The 8,845-nt window shown below is 39.6% G+C and overlaps 1 pseudogene; it reads right to left on the minus strand.

Moving 5' to 3' along the window:
* Window positions 1-2,535: 2,535 nt before the first annotated feature.
* On the minus strand, window positions 2,536-6,826 carry LOC123252178 (annotated as a pseudogene).
* Between the last annotated feature and the right edge of the window lie 2,019 nt (window positions 6,827-8,845).

The raw sequence follows: 8,845 nt of genomic DNA on the forward strand, positions 1-8,845 counted from the left end.
TGGGTTTATACCCCAAAGAGATCATAGATAAACAGACTTCTATGAAAATATTTATAGCTGCACTTTTTGTGGTGACAAAAAACTGGAAAATGAGGGGATGTCCTTCAATTGGGGAATGGCTGAACAAACTGTGGTATATGCTGGTGATGGAATACTATTGTGCTCCAAGGAATAATAAACTGGAGTAATTCCATGTGAATTAGAAAGACCTCCAGGAATTGATGCAGAGTGAAAGGAGCAGAGCCAGAAGAACATTGTACACAGAGACTGATATACTGTGGTAAAATAGAATGTAATAGACTTCTGTACTAGCAGCAATGCATTGACACAGGACAATTCTGAGGGACTTATGGTAAAGAATGCTACCCACATTCAGAGGAAGAAGAAGAACTGCAGGAGAGGAAACACAGAAGAAAATCAAGTGCTTGAATACATGGGTTGATGAGGACATGATTGGGGATCGAAACTACCACACCAATGCAACTATCAACAATTTGGAAATAGGTCTTGATTAATGACACTTGTTAAAACCAGTGGAAATGCATATCATCCAGGGGAGGGGGAGATGTCGGGGGGGTGAAGGGGAAAGTAAGAGCATAAATCATGTAACCATGTTAACTTTTCTAAAATATAAATATTAATAAATGATAAAAAAGAGTCATTCATTGTTTAATAAATCTTGAAAAAAGAAAGAAATTTCAAACCTGTAGAGAAGTCCAGAACCCCATCCCAGGGAATTCTATACTGGGCTTGGGACAAGGACTTAATTCACAAGTTGAGGTGGATGATAGTACTAAGTACTGAGTACTGATCTTTTGCCTAAAGCTTAGGGCAACTCCAAGACAGGACAATCAAGGTTGTGCCTGATTTGATCAAGTACACAGTGAGACCAAAAACTTGAGCCTAAGCCTGAGGCTAAAATTTGATCAGTCTCTAACCTGATCAAGATCAGAGTGAGATCAAAAGCTTACACCTAAGCCTGAAGCACGTCTTTAAGCTATCAGCATCACAAGGGCCAACTGAATCAGCAGGGAGAGGGGCTCTCTGAGCTCTCATTTCTCATACCAACACATTATCCCTCCCTGCTTACCTATAATTAGATAGGAAAAATGAGCAAACAACAACAACAACAACAACAACAACAACAACAACAACAAAAACCAAAACACCTAACTCTAAAGAATTTTTATAAAGACAAAGTGCAAGGTGCAGACACAGAAGGGGAAAGTGAAAGCAGAGGAAACACACCCAAAGTCCAAAAGAAAAATATGGATTGGACACAGATTCCGGAATAACTTAAAACAGGAAAGAACTCTAGGAGAAGAGTCTAGAGAATTGGATTCTAACCCTAGCTGTGCCACCAACTACCTATTTTACAATTAACTAACAGCTAGATGGTATAGTGGAAAGAGACCTGAGCCTGGAGTCAGGACTCTTCTTCCTGATTTCAAATCTCATCTCAGACATTTGCCAGCTGTATGACTCTAAAAGTCACTTAACCTTGTTTGCCTCAGTTTTTTCATCTGTAAAATGAGCTAGAGAAGGAAATGGCAAACCACTACAGAATCTTTGCCAAGAAAATTCCAAATGGGGTCACAAAGAGCTGAAAACAACTGAAAAACTACTGAACAATAGCTGTGTGTTTAGAAGGGAGTGAGCAACATGGTGAGGAGATTCAAAACCATGTCATCTGCAGAAAAACTGAAGGAAGTAATGAGATTTTGGTCTAAGGCAGTGATTCCCAAACTTTTTTGGCCTACCACCCCCTTTCCAGAAAAAATATTACTTAGCCCCCTGGAAATTAAATTTTTTAAATTTTAATAGCAATTAATAGGAAAGATAAATGCACCTGTGGCCATCACCGCACCCCTGGATCACTGCAGCACCCACCAGGGGGTGGCGGTGCCCACTTTGGGAATCACTGCTCTAAGGAAAAGGGCTGGCATTCATTTTTAGACTTTTAACTTTTTAACTTTTATAGGGCCAGATACCAATGACTGAAGTTCTCAGATCACATAATCATAGAACTTAAACCTGTAGGAACCTTAGAGAGGATATAATCCAATGCCGTCATTATACACTTCTCCTACCTCATTGCTCTGTCCCATCACCTTCTCCTTGGCATATCTAAGGGGACAAGAATTCACTTGGGACATGCTAGCAGCATTAGCAGGAGGAGGAAGAGATGAAGGGGTTATAAAGAGTTAGGATCATCCTGAGGGAAATTAAATAGCTTTTGGAAGAAGAGAAGCTAGGACAAAATGGCCATCATCAAGGAGGCAACCTGCTTCCTGTCATGCAAGCCATATTTCACTGATTACTTTTTATTTTTTAGTATTAAAGAACCATTCCTAGGAGCACAGAGGCTAGGTTACCAGTCTTTTCCTGTCCTGTGCCTTGCCATGTGGTTTTGGGTGGTTTGGAGTTTTTCTCCAAATAGGGTAATTAGGTCCCTCTTTTCCATACTTATTTTCTCCATTACAAACTCCTGCTTGATGTTCTGAGGACCATGCTAATAACAATAAATGTTATGGCTTAAGCCTGACTCTCCCTAAAGGAGAAAATAAAAGAGGTAATCAGGTGCATTTATCTTTCCTATTAATTGCTATTAAAGTTTAAAAAAAATTTGAATCAGATATGATACAGATAATTCAAGTCAGACAATGAACTAGCACTATTAGGCAGCTACTATGTGCTAAACACCATGTATTAATTGCTTAGAATATTTTTCTTGTTATTCAGTCATGTCAAACATTTCATCACACCATTTGAGCTTTTCATTTTTTTTTTCAAGGAGAAGAGGTCTTTTAAGAGATATTGAAGGGTTTTCCATTTCCTTCTCTAGCTAATGTAAGATGAGGAAACTGAGGCAAAGAAGGTTAAGTGACTTGCTCAAAGTGTCTGAAGCTAGATTTAAACTCAGGTCTTCCTGACTGTAGGCCCAACATCCACTGTGTCACCTATTTGACTGACACACAGGATACAAAGAAAGGCAAAAAACAATCAGCTAGTAAGGAGTTTACATTCTAATGGGGAGAAAATATGTACATATCTAGGAAGTGTCTGAGGCCAGATTTGAATTCAGGTCCTCTCAACAGAGTAGATGAGAGATGGAGGCAGAGGCAGCTAGATGACTCAGAGAACAAAGAATGAGGAAAACTTGAGTTCAAATTTGACCTCAGATAATAACTAGCTTTGTTATTCTGAGTAACTTACTTTACCTTTGCATACTTCAGTTTCCTCATGATAAAATAGGGATATTGATAGCACTTCTTCCTCAGTGTTACCTTGAGGATTAAGTGAGATAATATTTGTAAAGAATTTTGAAAACCATAAAGCAAGAGATATATATGTTAGTGCCATATAAATGGTGGCTATTAGCTAATCTTAGGGAAACTAGAAAAAGCTTCACAGAAATGAGATATGCTATGAGACTTGAAGGAAGTTGGGAGGCAGAGATGAAAAGGCAGTGAATTCCAGGCATGGAGGATGCACAGACAAAAAGGTTCAAAGGATCACGAGTAATTTAACCAGGGGAGCTAGATATAAGTGTTTGTTTGTTTTTTGTATTTAAAAATAGATTTTATTGATATCTTTTGCTTTTGCATTGCCTATGTTTCTCTTGTATTCCTCCCAAGTACTATCTATATAGGAATTTTTTAAAAGAATATAAGAAGTTAACCCAAAAATCTGATACGTGAAGCATCCACATTTATGGATCCTTTCCTCGGCAAACCACAGGAGGAGGAAATATTTTCATGGATATAAGTATTTCAAAGGGACAAAGGTATACGATGCTGGAAGGTAGGAAGGGGCCAGGTTACAAGGAGCTTTAAATGCCAGACTGAGTTTTTTCTATCCTAGAGGGTACAGGGCTCATTGAGTAGAGAAGAGTAACATGGTCAGATATATACAGTGGAAAAAACACTTTGCAGCTGATCAGACTTTACTGTAGGGAGAGACTTGAAGAAAGGAGACAAACTGAAAAACTATTGAAGCAGTCCAGACAAGAATTAATGAGGGTCTAAACTTGAATTGTAGATGTATGAATGGAGGGAAGGGGACAGAGAAATGACAAGATTTGGCAATGGTTTGGTTTTGTGGGTTAAGTGTGAGTGAGAAGTAGAGGAAGACACTAAGGCAGTGATTCCCAAAGTGGGTGCCACCGCCCCCTGGTGGGTGCTATAGCGATCCAGGGAGACAGTGATGGCCACAGGTGCATTTATCTTTCCTATTAATTGCTATTAAAATTTTAAAAAAATTTAATTTCCGGGGTGCTAAGTAATATTTTTTCTGGAAAGGGGGCGGTAGGCCAAAGAAGTTTGGGAATCATTGCACTAAGGCTTAGAAGCTGAGCCAATTGAGAGCTGGTGCCCTTTTAAATAAAAAGATGTTCTCAAAGGAGACGGATTTCTCCCCCTAAGGGAGATAAGTTCTATTTTGGACATGTTGAATTTGAGATGCCTATGACATAAAGTTGAAGATGTCCAAGAAGCAACTGGAGATGTGTGTCTGTGGCTCAGCAGAAAAAAGTATAGATTAAAAAAAATAAGGACAGAGCCTTGAGGCACACCCATAGTTAACAGACCTGACCCAGATAAAGATACAGAAAATAAACTTAGAAGGAAAAAAAAAACAGTCAGGTAGGAGGAGAAGGAGAAAGCAGTGGCATGAAAATCTAGAGAAGAAAGACTAGCCAGAAGGAGGTGATATGATACCCGTGTTTTGGGTGTTGTTGTTTTTTTTAAACCTTTACTTTCTATTTTAGAATCAGTCTGTTCTAAGGCAGAAGAGGCACAAGGCCTGGGCAATTGGAGTTAAGTGACTTGCCCAAGGTTACACAGCTAGGAAGTATCTGAATTCAGATTTGAACCCAGGTCCTTCCCAACTCTAGGTCTAGCTGGGACTCTTTCCACCGTGCCAACTAGCTACTTCTCAAGATTCCTGTCTTCAGACCTGTTAAGGATCATCACATGAAAGAGTGATTAAGTTTAGTTTTGTTTGGTTACAAAGGGCAACACTAAGACCAAGTGGTATAAATTGTGAGCAAATTTCAGTATAGCATAAGAAAGAATTTCCTAATAATTATTCAAAAATTGATATGGTTACCTTAGATGTAATCATTGTTTTGTTGTTCTCAAAGTTTGGCTTTTTCCCCACCCCATCAGTTCCTATGAATCTCTCCATGTTTCTTTGAATTCCTCATATTCATTTCTTACTACATAGTAATTGAAGGGTAAACATTTTTTTTCCAGCTCTTTGCTACCTCAAAGAATGTTGCTATAAGTACTTGTTACTTATTAGAATTTTATTTTAGTTCTTAACTTTCTTGGCATTTAATAGGCCAAGCATTGGGATCATTGGGTAAGAGAGTATGGTTTTCTTATAGTTTAAAAACCCTCAAATCTCTGAATAAGCACTATTATTAAAGGCTCTGCTTCAAATAAAAAAGTGAATTGTCCAGGGTCACACAGGTAGTAATCATCTGAAGCTGGATTTGAAATAACCAAGAAAAGCCAAGAAAGGAGAAAGGGGATAGAGAACCTAGATCTCTGAGAGCCACAGAGAGCTTGTGCCCTCTGCTGTTAAATAGAGCAAATAACAACTAGGAATGAGTGAATATTCTGTCCTATACTCTTTGAATAATTTTTTTTTTAAACCCCTACTTCAGTCTTAGAATCTATACTGTATATTGCTTCCAAGGCAGAAAAAAGGTAAGGGCTAGGCAATGGAGGTTAAGTGACTTGCCCAGGGTCACACAGCTAGGAAGTGACTGAAGCCAGATTTGAACCCAAAAGCTCCTGTCTCCATTTCTGGCTATCTATCCCCTGAGCCACCCAGCTGCCCTTTCATTGAGTTTTAAATTCGTCCTTAAAAGCTATTACAGAGGGGGAAGCTGAAAAAAGCCTCTCCTCTTTGCCACTATCACTCAGAAATCACCTCTCATCCTTTCAGATTCACTCTGCTTTTCCAAAAAGTCCTTGTTGCTATCATTTACAAACCTTCAATTTTCAGGTTTTTATTGACCAACCTTCAGGTCACTCTTCACCCTTCACAATGATCCAGTACCCAGCTTAGAGTCCTTTCTACCTTATTTCTGACCCCCTTCTCCATGAATACATGTGATTTCATCTTTTCAGCTTTCTGACTCCTCATGCCATCTATCTATTTTACTTGAACACTTCACAGGACAGTCTTAGAACCACCCTTCCCATCCATTCTGCACCCTCAGTTCAGGGGAAATTTTTCTCAGGTGCCAGATTTTGACTTACAATTCTGCAAATTAGAAGGCTTAACTTATTTTTGCTTTGCAGAGCCCCTTTGGGGGTACCCCTCTAAGTCTAGTGTCTCTCTTGGAGAAATATTCTCTTAATTACAAGAGATTCATCTTTTTTTTTCTTTTTTTTAAACCAACCATTTTATTTTCCTCTGAGTGGTTCTGGGATCTTGATGGGCAGATAGCTCTTTACATAGCTTTGGAGGGGGTCTGGGGGCAGCAACTGTAGGTCTGAAGTGGGGTAGGGGTGTCCCATCCTTTCTTGCCTCCCAGGATCGATTCCTCACTACTTTGCTGTAGATCGCGCAGCTCACACAAAATGTGGTTCCACATACAGTTTGGGCAGCATGTAGGCATCAAAGACGCTGACCTTGGAGATGTCCCTCAAGGCTACAGCCTCCATGATGTTGCGGACTATGAACTTCCTTGGGCACCCAGCTGTTACAGTTGGTGCTGCACATGGCCTCAGCCCTTCTTGGCACACCCATTGTTCCTTCTCTTCTTGGTTATCTTGTAAGCCAGAAGCTGAAAAAGACACAAGAGATTCATCTGACCTCGAAGATGGTCATCAAGGTGACACAGCAGAGTAATTTTCCATGAAAAAAAATCTCTGTGAGAAATATCTTTACAATTGAGTCATGAATCAGTTTCTAGGTATAGAACAGTGAGTCTAACAACTTCACTTAGACCTGGAAAGGACCTCAAAGACAATTTCACCCAACTGAGTAATTTTCTTTTTTTTTTTAAACCCTTACCTTTTGTTTTAGAATCAATACTGTGTATTGGTCCTAAGGCAGAAGAGCAGTAAGGGCTAGGTAATGGGGGTTAAGTGACTTTCCCAGGGTCACACGGTTAGGAAATGTCTGAAGGCAGGTTTATCCATCTTTAGGTCTAGCTCTCAAACCACCAAGCCACCTAGCTGCCCCTCTCAATTTAGTAAATTTCTAGAGAAGGAAAAAGACAGATTTTTAGGGGAAAACTGAGATGGGATTAGAACTTAAGTCCTCCAGCTCCCAGACTCCATTGTCATTTCTACTACCCCATGCTGCCTCTTCACACTCTCACTCCCACTCTCATATGTGGCACTTAACACCTTCTAATTTAGTATTAAAGATATTTGTGTGTTTGTATAAATACATAGCTGCTGCCTGGAAGCTCCCCAAGAATGGAAACTATTTATTTCTGAATCTGGTTCTAGTACAGTGCTTTCTCCATTGTACATGGCTATACAATGATGCAGGAGTCCAGCTCCCGTTGGTCCAGGGAATTCTCAGAGGAGAACGGTGTTGGTGAGAGAAGAAAGGAAAATGAGAAACAGATAATGTTTTTACCTGTTGCCAGGTAAAGCAGAAAATCTGCTCTGCTCTGGTTCAAGTAAAGTTTATTTTTATACACCTTAAGATTACACATATGGTTGACATGGAAATTCATTTTCAACATACATCTTTTCTTGGAGATAATGAATAAGTCATACATTAACTTTGTTACTAACAACTTTTCATTCTCCAGGAACTTTCAATATTTTTCAAAGATATGTTTGACATGTTTCCTAGGCTGGGATGTACCAGTCCTTTCATGGAACAATTTCTCTATTTTTCATCCATTTCATTCCGACATACTGAAATCAGGGAGGCTTGTAATTTCTTAATTTCCCATTATGTAAGCTTCTGTGTATGGGAACGGAAAAATCTAAGTACAGTTTTGTTAGATTTTTAAAATCTTTAGTATTAATTCATTATTTACTGGGTTGTTATGAAGTGACTTTTAGGGGAATATCTGTATTATACATATAAGAGTGTGTTAGTAAGAGAGGGGTCCCACAGGGGAATCTGAGTGGGTATTTCCATCCTCCCTGAGGCTGCTTTTGCAGTCCCAGGATCCTACCTGAAACCATGTCAGACAAAGTGGGTTTGATGGCTACTGGCACAATGATATATGCTTTTCTTTTTCTTTTTTAAAAAATACTTACCTTCTGTCTTAGAATCAAGACTAAGTATTGGTTCCAAGGCAGAGGAATGGTAAGGGCTAGGCAATGGGATTAAGTGACTTGCCCAAGGTCACAGAGCCAGGAAGTATCTGAGGCCAGATTGTAACCTAGGTCCTCCTGTCTCTAGGCCTGGATCTCTATCCACTGAGCCACCCAGCCACCTCATGTGATTTTAATAGCACAAAGAAAACCTGATGTGGGAACTCCTCCACCAGTACAAATGATAATTCACCAACACCATACTAGATAAACCCTGAGAAGCAAAGAAATTCAGACTCCATCTCAAACAACTCAAACCTAATGAATTTCAGAAGCAGGATTCAAATCTGGGACCTTCTGACTCCAAGCCCAATACTCTAGAGCAGTGATGGGCAAACTACGGCCTGCAGGCCAGATGCAGGCCCCCTGAAATGTTCTATCCCCCTGGGGGACATTATTCCTAATCTGACAAATACAATGAGTAGGATACAATACAATGAAACTTCAAAAGAGTTGCCTTAGAAACAGACTGACAGATAAGCATTTCCTTTCCTTTGGTCCCCTCTTTAAAAAGTTTGCCCATCACTGCTCTAGACCATGAA

This window comes from Gracilinanus agilis, chromosome 1, assembly GCF_016433145.1.
Source record: "Gracilinanus agilis isolate LMUSP501 chromosome 1, AgileGrace, whole genome shotgun sequence".
NCBI lineage: Eukaryota > Metazoa > Chordata > Mammalia > Didelphimorphia > Didelphidae > Gracilinanus > Gracilinanus agilis.